This window comes from Salvia splendens, chromosome 3, assembly GCF_004379255.2.
Source record: "Salvia splendens isolate huo1 chromosome 3, SspV2, whole genome shotgun sequence".
Classification (NCBI taxonomy): Eukaryota; Viridiplantae; Streptophyta; class Magnoliopsida; order Lamiales; family Lamiaceae; genus Salvia; species Salvia splendens.
The window spans coordinates 36,180,991-36,200,232 of record NC_056034.1 but is presented as its reverse complement, the minus strand read 5'-3'; the positions used below and the strand labels follow the sequence as shown (position 1 = coordinate 36,200,232).

The 19,242-nt window shown below is 37.3% G+C and overlaps 4 pseudogenes; all 4 read left to right on the top strand.

Moving 5' to 3' along the window:
- Positions 1 to 747: 747 nt before the first annotated feature.
- LOC121795840 lies at positions 748 to 5,907 on the top strand (annotated as a pseudogene).
- A 2,975-nt stretch (positions 5,908 to 8,882) lies between these two features.
- Positions 8,883 to 11,069, top strand: LOC121796933 (annotated as a pseudogene).
- Positions 11,070 to 12,387: 1,318 nt separating this feature from the next.
- Positions 12,388 to 16,644, top strand: LOC121797395 (annotated as a pseudogene).
- LOC121796932 lies at positions 16,635 to 17,482 on the top strand (annotated as a pseudogene).
- The last annotated feature ends 1,760 nt before the right edge of the window (positions 17,483 to 19,242 follow it).

Genomic DNA, 19,242 nt, shown 5'->3' with positions numbered 1-19,242 from the left:
AAATAAATCAATTTTCATTGTTAAGAGAACTAAACAAATCTAAAGTTGACGGTGCTTTCAACTAATTTGCTTTTAACTATTCTAAATCCGATTAAGCAAAGTATACTTTTTGATTGAAACAAATTACAAAATAATAAGATTGATAAACATTGTAAAGTTTAATATGTCTTTTAACATATGTCTTTCATCACAATTCAACACCAAATTCATCACAAATTCACCCCAACACCAAATTCATCACAAATTCACCGCAACACCAAAAATTCGAAACCAATTTCAATAATTCAACAAAAATTCGACTCCAATTTCAATAATTCACAAATTCAATAATTCAACAAAAAATTTCAAACCATGAACCCTAAATCTATAACCAACTAAAATCGAAATTAAGGGTAAAAAGTTACCTAACAACACTTAAAAGAGGAATGGGAGCCGCTAGATGTCGGATTCACTTCGATTTTCGTCGGCTAGATGACGAATTCGGCGCCGTCTCGTCGTTGGGCGTGCAGAGAGGGAGCTGCTGGGAGTGAAGGAAGAGGGGAGAATCGTCGATTTTTCATTCATTCAAACACGCATGAGCTTGATGCGTGTTTAATTAAAACACGCATGAGAGTAACGCGGGTCTTGTATACACGCAAGAGACTATCGCGTGTTTGGTTAAAACAAGCAAGAGGCTCACACGTCTTTCCCATCACGGGAAACGTTTTTTTTTCCGGGTACAAATGACGGATCTCCCATGACGTACATTCGTGAAATTTTGCTTGATGCCCTCAATCCGCTTTTCCACTAAAGCTGTCCAAAATTTGCAATTCATACCCAAATTGAGCAGACCCCTAACGCCTTTTCTCCATCGGACAACTGATTTTGTTTCGGTCCATTATTCGTCTTGCCGGAAGGCGCGAGCCATTAATGCGTCAAGCCAAGATGAGGAGTTGGTTGTTCTTGGTATTGAAACTAGTTGTGACGACACTGCGGCTGCAGTAGTAAGTTCTGCCTGCGTCTGTCTTGAAATTGTTTTGTGAAGTACTAAACAACAAGAAGTTTCGTTATCTTTTAAAATGATTTATAAAAATCGTTTCTTTTTATATGACGGCGTGATGGTAGGTTCGGAGCAATGGCGAAATCTTAGCCAAGTCGTGTCTTCACAGGTATGTATAAATGAGTGTCTTTGCTTGTATGATTCCTTGAGCTATTTAATCCAATTCTTTCCTTTTTCCCGACTTTGTTTGTGTTGCTATTTGATTTGTTCGTGTATTTTAAAATAGTATGTGTTGCATGATGACCATGATTATGATCCCTTCATTCTTGTCTGGGCTGTCTTTTATGTGAGGCACTGAAATATTACTGATATTCTTTCTCATTCATAATATTTTGGAGCTTGAATACTCTGTTGATAATGATATTCGATGTGCAGCTTGTTTTGAAGCAGCACATATGATCAAACATATTCATGTCATGTTGGTATTGGGAGATGTAGTCCTTGTCCTTTAGTGCTCCTTGGTCTAGTTCATATATTTACTGATGTAACATGTTTGTTACTACTCAACTATCCAACATTATCATACTCCCTCCGTCCCACAAGAATATGCACTCTTTCCTTTTAAGTCTGTCCCATAAGAATATGCACTTTTGAATTTTGGAAATTCTTTTCTCTCTAATGAGGTGAGACTCATTCTCCACTAACAAGTCTTTAACTACTTTTTCTTTTTACACCTCTCTTACTTTACCAATTGTGAATTAAAACCCGTGCCCAACATAATATGCATATTCTTGTGGGACGGAGGGAGTAATACTGAACTCATGTCATCACTATTGGCCTGGTCCTTAATGACAGTAGAAGAAGTGCTTGGAAAATTTAAGGGATATATAGTAAGGTTGGAGGAAAATCAAGGAAGGATTATATGCAGCATTTTGACTTAGTTCTGAGATTGATGCCCCATTCTCATAGAGGAGGGTAGAAAGCTGTTTGATCTAGTGTTGTTGGGATCTTGTGCAAGTGTTCGGTTTGCCTCCTTAGTCCTTATTCAACGTACTCATTTACTGCTTAATGTCTGACGATAAGTTGTTCAAACTTCAGTTCTGTGCATAAAAGAATCGACTAGTTGAGATAGATTCCAACAGGCACATCCATAGGTTAGGTTTTATAGTTCTCATGCTCAGAGACAAGTAGGTTGCCTTAATAAACTGAATGGAGAAAGGAAATAGGCTAATATCTAAATGTTAACATTGCATGAAAGTAGGAGACACCAATTAGTGCTACCTAAGTTGGGATTCAAAACCATTTAATGGTTAAAAAACATTAAAATCAACTGTTAATAATTTGAGCATCCTCAAATAAGGACTCCAGTCATTTGGTTTGGTTGGAATTTTGAGAGCAACGGTTTAAACTGCTGCTAACCGACTGAAGCAGCATTGTCTAAGTTTCCTCTAGATATGCATGGTCATATAGATGGTTCATTTCAGCTGCTAATAGGTTCTAGATATTCTTGCTAATGAGTCCCTTAGCAGCGTTCCATGACATAATCTTATTCTCTTCATCCAAAAGAGACAACATGGTTGTTCAGACAATTGATTTTGGTACTTGGTAGAGAGAAGTAGTCTGAGATCTCTCTCCGAACATGTGAAGGTTAGAATACTATCTTTGGTCTGGTTTCTATGGAACTGTTTGTATATGTTGCAAAATGCTATATGCTGAAGCTGAACGCATATTTCCAAGTGTAATGGGTTGAAAAGCACACCACTTGTCTTAGTTTCAAGTGTCCTTGGTTACTAGAATATCAGCATAAGGATTTTACAACAGTTGAAGAGTTGGAATCTTGCTGGCCCTATACACTTTATCTAGTTTTGACTTATGTGCTTATTAGAGTCAGTGAACAATTGTGTTATACTTCCCTTTGACTGTTTTTCTCTTGTTTTGTACTAAGCACAGAACAATACACAAATATTTTCATGTAATTTGCTAAATTTGTCCTCACCTACATCAAGGCTGATCTGCTTGTTCGTTATGGGGGAGTTGCTCCTAAGATGGCAGAAGAAGCACATTCATTGGTGATTGATCAGGTACTGTCCTACTATCTTGGTATTAACTGTTCTATTTGCGATTATTTTCAGCATTGTTTTCTTTTACTTTTTCTTCTTAATAACTTGCAAACATCAAGTACACACTTAAAGATATTTCGAGGAGGAGACTCTTCTCCTTTTTCTTCCTATGCTCTCGCTCTCCCTTTCTCTGTGGGGAATCTGGGGATAGGAAGTCCTACTTGTCTTAGTTCCAACTTCCAAATCTATACGTTTATATAGTATATACCTTCCTCTCTGACATATTTGGTGCTATCTCTGCACAGGTAGTGCAGGAAGCTCTTGATAAAGCAAAATTGACTGAGGAAGACCTTTCTGCAGTTGCTGTTATAATTGGTCCGGGTTTAAGCCTTTGCCTGCGTGGTAATTTGCTACATTTATGTCACCTTCATCTTTCTTTCTTCTTTATATTGTCCCACTCAGTCACTCTCTCTCATCTTAGTGACTTAGTCTCATTCCTGGATTATCTCTTTCTTCCTTTTCCATCAAGTTGGTAGTGGTGACAAAATTTATTATTTTCATTTGTGATTTCGTGTTACTGTTCTAATCTATTCTTGATTTGGTAATCAGAATCTCAGATCACAAGATTTTGGTAGTGTAATTGGATAGACATAAAGAACTTATATATGTTGAGGAGTTCTTACAATCTGTTATTACATTTTGAGCAGTTGGTGTTAGGAAAGCTCGGAAACTTGCTGGGGCTTATGCTCTACCCATTATTGGCGTTCATCGAGGAAGCCCATGCCTTGGTTGCAAGGTAACTACGACAATCTACGAAAGAATTTGTCATTTAAACAAACATGCTGAATATATAACCTATTTCTTGATATTAACGTTTTACGTCATGTGTCACAATTCATCATTGCCCTATATCTTTATTTGGATTTAGTAAACATTCTAGTTCGTCTCAATATGGAACGAGAATTTAGAAATGGTTTGTAAAATATGTAAGTTATATCATGTTACAGGTCACGTGCTTGATGCTTATGACATATTGAAGACATGACATTTTGTTTTCGTCTAGGTTAGTTCAAAGCGATTTACAGTTCCCTTTCATGGCCTTCCTCATCTCAGGTATGATCATAACTATGTACTTTTTCACTTCAATTTTGCACAATTTACTAAGCATGCATAATCTCAAGTAAGAGACATACAAAGATTTCCGGCAAGATAACTGATCGTTACTGGGATCTATGTGTTCACTTAGGCAGTCATAATCTTCTTGTTCTTGCGCGTGATCTTGGCCATTACATACAACTTGGGACCGCGATAGATGATGCAATTGGAGAGGCATATGATAAGACGGCCAAATGGCTGGGTCTTCATATGAGGAAGAGTGGAGGCCCTGCTGTAGTGGAGCTGGCTCGAGAAGGTGATGAAAAATCTATTAAATTCAAGGCTAGCTGTCCTCCAAAACCTCAACTGGATTCTTACCCTGATTCAAACCTTTACGACTGCAATATTAATGTTTTGATTTTCTGCAGGTTCCCATGAAACAGCACAAACACTGCAATTTCTCATATGCAGGTCTGAAGACTCAAGTCAGATTGGCAATTGAATCCAAAAATATGTAATTTCTTTTAACCATTAGTTTCTTCTACGTTGGTCTTCCCAATAGCTAAACATTTATTTGTTGGTGCAGTGATGCTGCAATACATGTTGCTGAAGCTAGTGAGGAAGACAGAAAGGCTCGGGCTGATATTGCAGCCTCTTTTCAGGTGATCTACTCCAAGACTTCTCTCCCCGTTTCCTTCCTTCTTTCTGGTGTATTCTGCTGGTAAACCTGCACCAATGCTATCTAATCTTTGCTCTTGAACTTCACAAATACGTGTGATTGCAGCGGGTTGCGGTGCTGCATTTGGAAGAAAAATGTGAAAGAGCGATTGAATGGGCAATGGAGATCGAGCCATCTGTGAAGCATCTGGTTAGAAAAATACAGTATTACTGGTGTCTTACTTCTGTGGCCCTTATTTCTTGTATCCTGAATATTTTCACCCATGACACGTGAGCTGTATCATTCCTTGGACAGGTGGTCTCAGGAGGCGTTGCATCCAACCAATATGTCAGGTCTCACCTCAATAAGATTGTTGAGAAGAAAGGCCTGCAACTTGTCTGCCCTCCTCCCAGTCTTTGTACTGACAATGGTAGTAGTCTAACTCTCCCCCATGTCGTCTCGTTCTACGCCACCAGCAGATTTGATTCCTCATTTTTGGCTTACATAGATCTGAAAATAGCTGACACGCAGTTTGTGTTCCCTTTTGTTTGTGATAGGCACAATGATTGCTTGGGCCGGCATCGAGCATTTCTGCATGGGAAGATACGATCCTCCGCCGCCTGCATGTGAACCGGAGGATGCTGTGGTTCGTCTCTTTTACTTTGTTAAGAATTTGTATTATTTCATAAGCTGATTTTCTTGCTTTGTGTGTATGTATATCAGCTTGATCTCCGGCCAAGGTGGCCGTTGGGCGAGGAATTAGCTCAGGGAAGAAGTGAAGCGCGGTCGATGAAAACAGCACGGATTCATCCCTCTCTCACCTCTCTGATTCAAGCATCTATGCAGCAGCAGCAGCCTTGAGCTCAAGAATATTTGTATGGGTTGGATTTTTATATTTTTGTATATTACCTTAAATTATTTTTATATTTTTGTATATTCCCTTGTATTCTAGTGTAGTTTGATTTTTGTGTAAGTTGCAAAGGTGAATTGCTTAAAAGTGTAGCTTTCATGAGTTTTGAGATTGATTCTTCGCAACTCATGGCGTGTCTGGCTAAAAATTGAAATTGGCATTCTTGCCTCAAAAGGAATAAAGGTGTTATGTTTGTTTGAATAAATAGAAAATTGTGTAGATATATTTCACTTGATCTTCACTATCTCATTGCTTAAAACTTTACTCCCTCCGTCCCAATAAATATATAATATTTGGTTTAATAAACGGTAAAATACGAAGAAGATGAATAACATACATTTTTCTCGAAATCGAACGGTGAAACTAATAGAAAAGCACTTCAAAGGTTCTTGATTCTTTAACTCCAAAGGAATGCAAAAGATGATGAATTATTGAAGAATAATGGAAGACAAAAATTGAGAGAGAGTGTGTGTGTGTTACATTCGGCATTCCGGCGAGTCGCCAAAAACTCTCTGGTTCATCGTGCAGTTCTAGTGAGTTGCTGGGACTTCCAGTTGGAAAGAAACGTCCCGAGATCCACTTATTCGTCCATTTTTCACCAATTAAGCTCATTTTATTCTATACATCTCGCACAAAAACGGTCAACATACCAAAATAATGGAGAACAAGACATAATCATGCCACTTCTTGGCCATATATGTACTAAATTGAGCAATATCTAGTCTCCAAACACTTGCATTATATTATAAAACAAATATATAAAAATGAGTCTTACATTACATTATCTTTTCTCAACCACTTTCCTTTATATTTCTTAAAATCTATGTTAAACTTAAATGAGACTCCTAGTGACCGACGGAGTATTATTTTAAGAATAGATAGATTTGAAAATAGAGATTTAAGCAATTGTACTTCCATTTCTATTACTTTACAATCAACTTAATAATTAATAGTCCAAACTCAAACTCAACAATCGGATAAAAGTAATGTGCAATATAATTCAATACTAAGATGCGTATTAGAGAGTATAATTATTTATTTATAATATTTGATAATGCCTTGCTCATCACTCTTTTTTTTATTGTTAAAAAATTCTATATTGCAAATTTGGTTGAGATATTTGCAATATCCTTTTTTTTATTAAGAATACATTATGGAGGTATATTTTGATTTCTAGTATATTCTGATTTCAAAACTTGTAAACTATTAAATTTAAAGAAATAGAGTAGTACTACTAATTAATTTAATAATATTGCTCTGTAAAAAGTTAATATAGCTTACCGTGCGTCAAAAATCATTTCCAAATTTCAATAAGCTTTCTCTTTCTTGGTCTCTATCTATTCTATCTCTATTTCACACAGTGACTCTTCATTTCTTCTCCTCATCTCTCTGAAAATCATACAATAAGAAAAATATTACGGGCACTCTATTCAATTTCCGCCCCAAGCACAGAATAATTATACAGTGTCTGGCACCGGCAAGCCCCCGCTGGAGCGGGGGCTTGTCCTTACTAGTTCCGTCACTGCACGTGCATATATTAGTTTTAAATGAAATGTGAGTGGAATGAGTTAATGGAAGGTGAGACACTATTACCATTTATGGTAAAAATGAACCGAGACTCCTATTCGCGGACGACTAAAATAAAAAAACGGGACTCCTATTCGCGGACGGAAGGAGTAATTGTTATGTTAAAAAATACTAACTTCATTCATAAAAATAGACTATTTTCAATATTTTAGGTTGGCCATTGAAACTAGATATTTATAAATATGGATAGTTTTAATCTAGGTTTAATGAAGCACGTATTCCAATTTCTGAAACTAAGAAATATAATTAAAATATTATGCGCCTTCTTGAATTAAAATCAAGCCCGTTACATTTTATAATACTACCTCCGTCGATAAAAAAAAAGACTAATTTACTATTTTAGGTCTCCATTAGAATTAGACTAATTAAAAATATAAAAAGTTTTAAATAAATATTAACACTATATATCATTCTAAATATAGAATTCATAATTCACTAACACTACTTTCACTATATTTTCCATCCTTCTCTATTACTATACTACGTAATTCATGTTATTTACAATTTTATCTTTTTTTAGACGGTAGTAGCAATTAAAATAGTGAGCATTTAAAACAGCCTGCAACATTATATAATAAATAATAGTAATGTTATACAGTCGTCTTTGGCAACAAAAAGAGAGCCTGCACCATTTTATAATAATAATAATAATAATAATAATAATAATAATAATAATAATAATAATAATAATAATAAATAAAAAGAGAGCCTGCACCATTTTTTTTAAAAAAATAACTTTTAGGAGGGGCTTGAGCCCCTTTCTCTTTAATTTACTGTATCCACATCTGAAGCATATTCGCGGCCATCATTGTATTCATAATTTTTTATATGAAGGTGAAAATTGTACAACAAATAATTACATAAAATAATAAAAATAAAATAATACTTATTTAAAATAAGAACAATTAAAAATAGCAAGGAATTTTTTTAACTGAGTCACGTAAAACAATAAAAATAGTAGAGCATAATATTAAAATCAATTATATTCAGTAAACCACCTAAAATAATAATATTAAAAATCAAAATAATTAAGAAATAGTAAATCACCTAATAACTGCAAAACAAATCACGAGCGCAAATTTACTACTCCTACAAAACTAAAAAAATTAGTCACATAACTAAAAACTAAACGCAAATATTTACAAAACTGAAAATAATAGTTACTTCACTACATAACTAAAACCTAATGAGACTACATAACTAAAGCGAAAATAACTACAAAACTGAATAATAATTACATAACTAAAAACTAAAAAGACTACATAACTAAAAAGAAACATGAAAGGAAATGTGTGCAAGACAATAGCTTATTATTAATGTAAATATGAACTAAATATATCGGTCAGCTCACTATATATATGCATGATACCATATACAAATACTGAATTGGTACTGAATTATTGTCAGATTACAAATATAAATTATACAATGACAGATTCTATCTAAGGTAAATTACAATGGTATAAAAACAATGATCAATTACGATAAATACAAAATCAACACATTAATAAGGAAATGATTACTTTCCTCTAATACCTCCTGTTTAACTCTATTTAAATCCAGCAATTTCATCTTCTCTTGTACACCAAAAAAATGTATACCCTCACAACATTTCTCCTTCTTCTTGGCATTGTACTACTTCAATGGCCTCAAATCAATGCTACCAATCATATCGATTCTCTCTCTCGCCTTTACAAGGAGAAGTTTCATACAAACAGCATTGATAGAAGCTATTTCAATGCAAGCCATCACTCCCACAACGTCGAAATTCTCTCCCAAAGAGGGTTGAAAGAGAATGACCTAATCGAGAAACTACCCGGCCAGCCCCCAATCCCGGCCAAACAGTACGGTGGGTACGTGACCGTGAAGCAGCCCACTGGTCGAGCATTCTACTACTACTTTGTCGAGGCTCAACCTCAACGCGCTCATCACAAAAAAATGCCTCTTCTTCTATGGCTCAATGGAGGTGATCAATTTCTTCACTTTTTTTCTTTCTCATTGCTTTGGTAAGTTTGAAATTTAAATATTATTGAAATTTGAACAGAGCTGGCTGCTCATCTCTTGCATACGGATCAATGCAAGAGCTTGGGCCATTCCATGTCCACAGTGATGGCAAAACCCCCTACAAAAATCCATGGTCATGGGCATCATGGTATCTAATTACGCGTTCGAATGTATATTTAATTACTTTTTGAACAAAATTTGTTGTTTTTTGAAGCTGCAAATCTGTTGTTTTTGGAGTCTCCTACTGGCGTTGGGTTATTGTACTCAAACACGACGTCGGATTTTAGAAGTGGAGGCGACGCGAAGACGGCCATCGACAACTATGCATTCTTGGTGAACTGGTTGGAGAGGTTTCCTGAGTACAAAGGGAGAGAATTTTTTATCTCTGGGGAGAGTTATGCAGGCCATTATGTGCCTCAGTTGGCACACACAATTCTCCATCATAATAAAAAGGCTGGCAAGACAATTATAAATCTAAAGGGAATTCTTGGAAGTTTTTTTTTAAATTTATTTGTGCATTGATTATGAGTGGATTTTCATTTTTAGATGAGCATGGGGAAATTATATAGTAATGTCCATTTAAAGGGCAATTCCACAATTATAAACCCTAATTAAACCCTAGTAACATTTATCTTAGTATGGCTATTTATTCACAAATAAAATTTGAAATTGAAAAATGAGACATTTATATTTGGCGTGGTTATGAATGCAGATTGGAAATGCTGTGATAAACGACGAGACAGATGCAATAGTGATGTACGAGTACTTTGGAAGCCATGCTATCGTATAGGATGAAATCACGAAACAAGTATTGAGATATTGCGATTTTTCCCCTAAGGCGACCGAGCAATCGGATAAATGCAACGAAGCTCAGCAACAAGTTGATAAAAACACTAATAAAATTGATATCTACAGACTCCCCTCTGCCACGCACAACTCTGATCTCACTCAAAAACCAATCAGGGCTTCGGTAACATATACTTTCTCCTTTCTTATCACTTATTTATATTTTATTTTATACAATCATAATAATAATACTCATATATATTGAATAATTCAGGTGTCGCACATGGATCCTTGCAGTGATTATTATGTGTATGCATATTTGAATAGGAAAGATGCTCAGAAAGCACTTCATGCCAATGTTACCAAAATCCCTTATGACTGGGAACCATGCAGGTAATTATTTTTTGTAATTACATAATTTTACTAATATGTATATATATGATTGAATTATAGTAGTACTAATATCTAATTTTCCACTAAAATTTCTGCAAAATGGGTTTATAGGTAAATTTATGCTGAGCCCAGTTTTGTTCAATATTTGTAGCGAGGTGCTCGAAAAATGGACGCGACTATTCTTCCACTTCTGCAAGAGTTTATGGCTAACGGGCTTCGAGTTTGGGTATTTAGGTAAATTTAACAACTTCTCTCTCACATATATGTTTTAATTCAGGCTGTGTTATTGAGTTTATGATTGATTGATACTATTTGAAATCATAACAAGTTTTTGTTGTATATTGCAGCGGAGACACAGATGGAAGAGTACCAGTTACTTCAACAAAGAATTCCCTTAACAAATTGAAACTTCCTATTAAAACTGTGTGGTTCCTTGGTGGAGAGGTATGCGCAAATCTAAAAATTGATTTCAACAACTTTGATCTATTTTTCTATAAAGGAGAGATAACATTTGCTACAGTAAGAGGGGCAGGGCATCAAGTGCCTAGTTATCAACCGGCTCGAGCTCTTTCCCTTGTTCTGCACTTAACTCCCTAATTCTTCAAGACTTTAGCTCTTGTCTTTATTAATTCTTCAACTCATTAGTAATTCTTTAAAATTGGACAAACAAGTGAATTGGCAACATTATCGGTTTGTAATTTAATTAACGGACCATAGATGTTTAAGATCTTCCACCAAACGGCCCTTATATAGGCAAATGAAATCATAACATAAGTTATGAAATCTTGGAAGAGAGAATGGTTCGTCCTTGTTGAAGCTCTTGAAGTTGCAATATATTCCCATTACCCATGTTGAAGGCACAAGAGTCGTTCGTGACACTGACCTTGCTTAGTTGAACTTCAACCTAACCCCCCTTCGCTCATCTTTAGAGCATCCACAATCGTACTCTTGCCAGCGAGTACGGTTGTTGGCCCGACGCCACTATTCCTGCATGCTCTCTGGCAAGAGCACAACACCCACAACTGTGCTCTTCCGAAGGACGATCACAATTCAATTTAAAATTCAATTAAATAAAAACATTTCCATAATATTAAAATTCATTAAAAAACCACAATAAATATTACAAATTACAAATAAAATAAAAAAAACATAATTAAAATCCGAAAAATTAAAAATTACATAATTAAAATACTAAAAATTAAAAATTACATAATTAAACTCCTAAAAATTAAAATTACATAATTATTGGCTAATATTACCCGTAGAAGACTACTGATCCGGCGGCACTAACCCCAATTGTTTTTGGAGACCCAATATCATGGTCTCGTGCGTTTGAAGTTGCGTGGGGTCATAGTTGACCTAGGAAACGGTTGTGAACCGAACCATTCGGGGTTCCAACCGTGAGAGGGCGGGTGGTCATCGCCTTGGCCGGACATTGTTATGTTGTAGGGTGGAAGAAAGACTGAGAATGGATATGGAAGAATGAATATGAGAATTGTGTAGTTTGATGTGAATTTTTGGGTGTGAAAGTGGGGGTATTTATAGATGAAAATGTGTATTTTTGGGGGAAAAAATTTTAAAAAAATTAAAAAGTGGTAAAAAAACGGATATTTTTTTTTTGAAGTGATTTTTTTTAATTTTTAATCGGTTTTTTTAATTAAAAACCAATTTTTAATAAAAAAAAATATTCAAAGGCAACGGCTATGCCGTTGCCCAATCGCCGTTCGCCACGTGTCCTGCTCGCTGGCACGGCACTGCTCGATGCATCGAGCAGCGCCGTGCCAGCGGCGCGAGCGCAGTGGCGGCAAGCCTCGTCCTTGCCAGCGGCTCGGACGGACGCGAGGCCGGTGCCATCGTTGTGCATGCTCTTACATCTATACCAATTCATATCTCAGATTCTGGGAAAGGGATCAACAATCATCACATTCTCCTCTCACTTGCTCAAAAACACCTCTTCATAATTAATGGCGCACAATATCGCCCCGCCCAAATTCTCAATTCCTAATGCTAAATCTCCGGCTTCTACTTCCTCTTCTTTGTTTTTCGCCCCCAAGACTCTCAACAATTCGTCGAAAGGATCGTGGGGTTTGTCTAAAAGTTCCATCTTGACGGTTAAAAAGACAAACCAATTGAGAGTTGTGGCTTCGATCGCGACGGCGGAGAAGCCGTCGACGATGCCGGAGATCGTGCTACAACCCATCAAAGAAATCTCCGGCACTGTTAAGTTGCCGGGCTCTAAATCACTCTCCAACCGAATTTTGCTTCTTGCTGCTCTGTCTGATGTATATTACTTACACACTTGATTGTCCATTTTTTTCCTTTTTCTTAAATTGCCCAAATGCATGTTATATTAAAGGGTTTATTTTTATGGCTATTGGTCTTGAAGGTGGCACATTTTTGATCTATTGTTATAAACGCAATGTTTATTTATGTGTTCTGCACACTTGTTTTAATACTGAATGTGAGTGAGATCATAAAATTGATTTTAGTATTTCAGTATTCGTGGTATCATTTGTTTTGTGTAGAGCATTATGTTACTCTTGCGAGTTTGAGACAAGACTAGATCTATTTCAGTAAAACCTGGCAGTTAAGGCCTCACATACTAGTAGTTATATTTTCATTATTAAGCTGCCAAGAAATCTCCCCCTTTGGTTATGTGGTTGGCATAGAGATGATGAATTTCTATGGGACGGAGGGAGTAATAGTTTAGTAATTGGTGAATCTATCTCCAATACTTATGCTGGAATATCTTTCTTTAGGATTACTTGTTTGAAACACTTGTTCGTCTGTAGCTGAAGATGAGAGTATGAGAAGAAAAGTATCACATAAATTTTCTGTTCTTTTATATATATTATCACATTTTGAACCTTTCACATCAACCTCAAATTTTCATTTGATTAATGTTAGAAATACTTTAGGAGTCCCTAGGCTCTTATCACAGGTCAATTTCAAGTATATTTTACTTTTTTATCTGTAAATTTATAAGTTAGTCAGTCACAAGATGCAACAAACTTCTGGTGGATCTTGAACGCGCTCCACAGTTATCTATTAATTTTTGAATTTATGTCTTCTTTTAAGAATGTTCCTGAAATAACGTTACATGTTTTCCAGGGAACAACTGTTGTGGACAACTTACTAAGCAATGATGATATTCATTATATGCTTGGTGCCTTAAGGACTCTTTGGCTAGATGTGGAAGAAGACAAAGCTAATCAACGTGCGGTTGTGGGAGGCTCGGGTGGTTTATTTCCAGCTTCTAAAGAAGCTAAGGAAGAAATTCAACTTTTCTTGGGAAATGCAGGAACAGCGATGCGCCCATTTACTGCTGCAGTTGTTGCTGCTGGCGGGAATGCAAGGTATATTATTTACACACTTTTCCACTTGTATTATATTTATGCCTGATCCTTGAGAGCGTTTCTTGTGATTCTGTTTGAGTTTTTAGACAAATGCTGTATCTGCAAGGGGCACTTAATACAATAAAATATTTCGATTGATTTGTTTGCATGCTAAGCGGCTACTAAATCCTTAGTGTGATCGAGTTTCTTACTGTCTGGCATATATACTCTGCTATTACTTTCAGCTATGTGCTGGATGGAGTTCCTCGCATGAGAGAGAGACCTATTGGTGATTTAGTCACTGGACTTCAGCAGCTTGGTGCTGAAGTTGATTGTTTCCTGGGCACTGATTGTCCCCCTGTTCGTGTTACTGGAAAAGGAGGTCTTCCTGGCAGGAAGGTGGGTCTTCGTTTCATATGAAATTTAGTTGCGTTTGTGGTAATTATTCAGGCATGCTTGCATGACTATGTCACGTACAGTAACGTCATATGCAAGCTTCAAACTGATATCTATCTTGTCAATTCTCTCTAAGACGAAACGATACAACTTTCTGCTTATAAATGAGACTTGGGAGAAGCTAATAAATGTTGAATTTTCTGCCTTATTACTCTTCTTACATATTGGAACTGGATAGATGGATTCATTCAAAGTACCGAATGTGCTATTGTGAGTGTTGTTTTCGGTGCCAAGATATTTGACATGTACTTGATCTGGATAAGAGTACTGAATGAACTTCTCCCTCCCTCTGAGCTTTTCTTCCTCATTTGGGAAGGAAAACAGCACTTTTCCGTTAGAAGACCGAGAAGTTATGATTTATCTTCTCTCTGTTCTTTCCTTATGTTTGCAGGTGAAACTATCTGGATCCATAAGCAGCCAATACCTGACTGCTCTGCTCATGGCCGCACCCCTGGCTTTAGGAGATGTTGAGATTGAAATCATTGACAAACTCATTTCCGTGCCTTATGTGGAGATGACACTTGATGGAACGCTTTGGCGTCTCAGTAGAGCACAGTGACAGCTGGGACCGGTTCTTGGTCCGAGGAGGTCAAAAGTACAAGTAAGTTCTCTCCACTAATCTGTAAGCAGCTAAGAGTAACTCGATTTTGTCGAAGCTTTGACTTGATGCATTCATCAGGTCTCCTGGGAAAGGCTATGTGGAAGGCGATGCCTCGAGCGCCAGTTACTTCTTGGCCGGTGCTGCTGTTACTGGTGGAACCGTTACTGTTGAAGGGTGTGGAACAAGCAGTTTGCCGGTATTTGGACCCCATACGATGTTGTGATCTTCCTGAGGTTTTCAATTTCTAATATCTTCTTCTCCTGTGTTTTGAAGGGTGATGTTAAATTTGCCGAGGTTCTTGAAAAAATGGGTGCTGAAGTCACCTGGACCGAGAACAGTGTGACTGTTAAAGGACCTCCTCGTGATGCATTTGGGAGGAAACATTTGCGACCTGTTGACATAAACATGAACAAAATGCCCGATGTGGCCATGACTCTCGCTGTTGTGGCACTTTTCGCAGATGGACCCACTGCTATAAGAGATGGTATGGCCGCCTTAATTCAAGTAGTATAACAAGCTTTTGGCAACCTCTTTTCAATGTCTTCTGTAATTTTGTTTAATTAGTGAATAGTAATGGGTGAAATAGTTGGACACAGGGGGTTTCGATATAGTTAAAAATGAAAACGAAAGCAACATAAATGATACCTTACTTTTAATCCTTTATCCTATCTTGAAACAATGGACCTGAACTAGGAACATCTATTCTCAATTTCTTTGATCAACTTTTGCTCACTTTGTTTCCTTTTCCTCAGATTCTTCTACTTTCGATACTAATTAAGCTGACTTCTTTTCCCTCATTTGTTTGCAGTGGCTAGCTGGAGGGTTAAAGAAACCGAAAGAATGATTGCCATATGCACTGAACTTAGAAAGGTTTGTTGCTCTTTAGGCGTGCCTCCTCGATAGATAGAATGGATATCTATCGTGTTGTGTGATCTTATATCATTGCTCTACTCGTATCTATGTTTCAGTTGGGAGCAACGGTTGAGGAAGGGGCTGATTACTGTGTGATCACACCACCCGAGAAATTGAATGTGACGGCCATTGACACGTATGATGATCACAGGATGGCGATGGCCTTCTCTCTCGCTGCATGTGCTGAGGTTCCAGTGACCATCAAGGACCCCGGATGCATCCGTAAGACCTTCCCCAACTATTTTGATGTGCTTGCTACGTTTTCCAAGCACTGAAAGACGAGGAAGCGAATGAACGATGAATCGCAGATTACAGTGAGAATTGTTTTAACAGTAAAAAAAACACGTTTAATACTGGGAATTATGTTTGTTGTAGACATAGATTGAATTGTTGTGAGCATTTCTTGAAAAATAATTAGTGTTTTGTGTGATGTATTCTTGTCAACTTGGCCAGCCATGCCATGCCATGCCATGTGAAGAGCAATAATATATCCTAGATTATAACTACATGCGTGTCTATATAATTTCTCACTGCAATAACTGTAAAGGCAGTGGAACAGGGAGAGAGAGAGAGAGAACTTTGTGTCACCTTATAACATTTTAAATGGTTGAGTTTGATGTATAATACCAACATTTTGGAATTTTGAATTAGGGTATTCCACTGTTACGTAGTAATTAACTTGGTATCTCTTTCTGTTTCTAAGTTAGGAATGTCCCTTTTTTATTATAGAAAAAGTCACAAAATCTGTCTAGTGAAGTGAACTAAGTAACTGGTAAAGAAACTGTTGGAAGATAAACCCTATAAACTCTTAATTGCAGTTAAACTCTCATAGATATTGTTACTATTTACTAATGACTCTTTGTGCATAGCAACATCGCTGGATTAGTCAGCTTGCTTGAGGTTTGCAAAGGTTGCAAACCTCAGCCTTCCGTTGCGTGGGCTTCGAGTAGCTCGGTGTATGGATTGAACACCAAGGTGCCGTCATCGGAGAGGGATAGGACTGATCAGCATGCTAGTTTGTATGCTGCAACTAAGAAGGCTGGTGAGGAGATTGCACATACTTACAAGCACATCAACGGGCTTTCCCTCACCGGATTGAGATTGTTCACGGTTTATGGGGCGTGGGGGAGGCTGGATATGGCGTATTTCTTCTTCACTAGGGATATGTTCCCATCTTCGAGGCTGGTGATCATGGGACTGTGGCGAGAGATTTCACCTACATTGATGATATAGTGAAGGGTTGTTTGGCTGCATTGGATACTGCTGAGAAGAGCACCGGCAGCGGTGGGAAGAAGAAAGGGTTTGGGGAACAGTTCGGCCGTGCCTGTCTCGGATCTTGTGAAGATTGGTGAAGGTGAAAGCGAAGAGGTTGGTTATGAAGGTGCCTAGGAATGGGGATGTTCAGTTTACACATGCCAATATAAGTTTTGCTCAGAGGGAGCTCTCGGGTATAAGCCTATCAGACGTACGGGGCTGAAGAAGTTTGCACGGTGGGAGTGGCAAGAAGAGCACACAATGATAGTGGAACTACTCATTCTTTTATTACCATTTTGATTCTTATAATTGTTTCGTAATCTATATCATGATCTCACATTGAAGTTCTTGTGGCCGGTGTGTTTGTGATGTGCATCAAACGAAACGGCCCCACACACAAGATTTTGTGATTCATGGGATTGATTGTATTTGTTGTGGAATTCGTAATCCAATTTGCCGATAAAATGAACTTTGGTTGCTTGGTTACCAATACCTGCACATTTTGGAGTCCTTTACATGAAAAAGTGACCAAATTCTGTTTTATTCCCTTATTTGCCGCTCTGGCCATGCTTACAAGGAACTTAGCTGTTTTCCATGTTTAGGGACTCACTAATTTTGGTAATGAATCTTAGTGGGTTCTTTTACGTGTTCACCTTGTCATTTTAGAAATGCCCGGTTTTAATTCTTGCAAGATTTGGGATACTGTTTAAATGGGTAATGGAAGGAGTTATAGCATGTTTAGTATCCAAGAATAAGACTCCAGATATGCATATGAAGTTATTGTATCCATACACTGTTCACGAGGAAATGTCTACTATGTCCCTCTTGAATTCACAAATTTAGTTCTTGCTGCTCTAATTCCTTCCTCCACGAAGATATTGCAACAGAGATATTCTCAAATTTACCATAATCAACACCAAACTAATAACCACAATCAATGACCTATTCTCAATTGTTTAATCAACTCGACACCAATCTCCTCATCAAGCTCACCTCCCTCCACCGGAACCTTGAATCTGTCTTGGATGAAGAGTTTTCCGGCATCTCAAAATTCTGGATGAATCTTACAAGGAATTTTGTCGAGGATCGCCTGTTATAAGTGGAGAGGTGACACCGCCTTCAATTCTTTAACACAACCAACGACAAAAATCAAAACCAAAAAAGGAGGAAAAAAACAAACACACATGGAGTTTAACATCATCAACGCGGAGAGATCATAAGCTACAACAGGATGCTCGGGAAGGAATTCCACGTGTCCCTGGGGAAATAGATGACAGGGCTCCCTCTCTTCGGCAGCGAAATCAGCGGCCCCGCACACCATGCCACAGCTCCATAGACATCGACGGCGCTGCCGCCGTAGCCAATTCCGAATTCCCCGATGCCGCCGCCGACGGCGGCGAGCCACCAACAAAATCGGAACTCATAATGAAGATGATAGATAGAGAGAGGAGAGAGTCCTTGATTTAATTGTAGAAGACTAGCCTTGAATTGGGGGAATTGAAAGTGATGGGGTATAACGGTAATCTTTTATCCATTTCTTGGTTCAAAAATCGATGCATGGTTTATAAACCACCTAATTCGGCAGAATTCATTTCAGTGTATTACACTAGTGAACAGTGCATTTTTTCTAGGGCCAGTAAGAAATGTATCTCACATACTGAACAGCCTTAAATGCCAAGAATTAACCTCATATCTTGGCATATCCAATAAGGTGAACGGGTCTTAGAATCTAGTGACTAGTTAGGGTTAGGGGGTTGTTTTCATGTCTTGTATCTTTATTGAATGCGAACCTATAAATAACCAAATACTATATGAACAGGATAATCATTATGGGGAAATAAAGATAGTATGGATAGGGGTTACTTTTTTAAGCAAAACAAGCCTAAAGATTTTTATTAGGAAAACTTAGGTTTCTCTTTAAGGACGAAGAGTATATAGTATATGCCAATAAATTACGGGAGGATAAATAAAGAAAATTGGCTTTTTGAAAAATCTAGTTCTATTTTGAATATGAAACCAAGAAAGTGAGATTACTTATACTAGTACTCCACCCGTCCCAAGGAAGATGACTCTTATCTTAGACCGCACGAGATTTTATATAGTTTTATTTTGTTTTGTGTGTTATGTGGAGAGAGTAAAGTAAGAGAAAGGAAATAAATAAGAGAAAGGAAAAAAAGTAGAGATAGAGGGTTTCTATTTTTAATAATCTAGT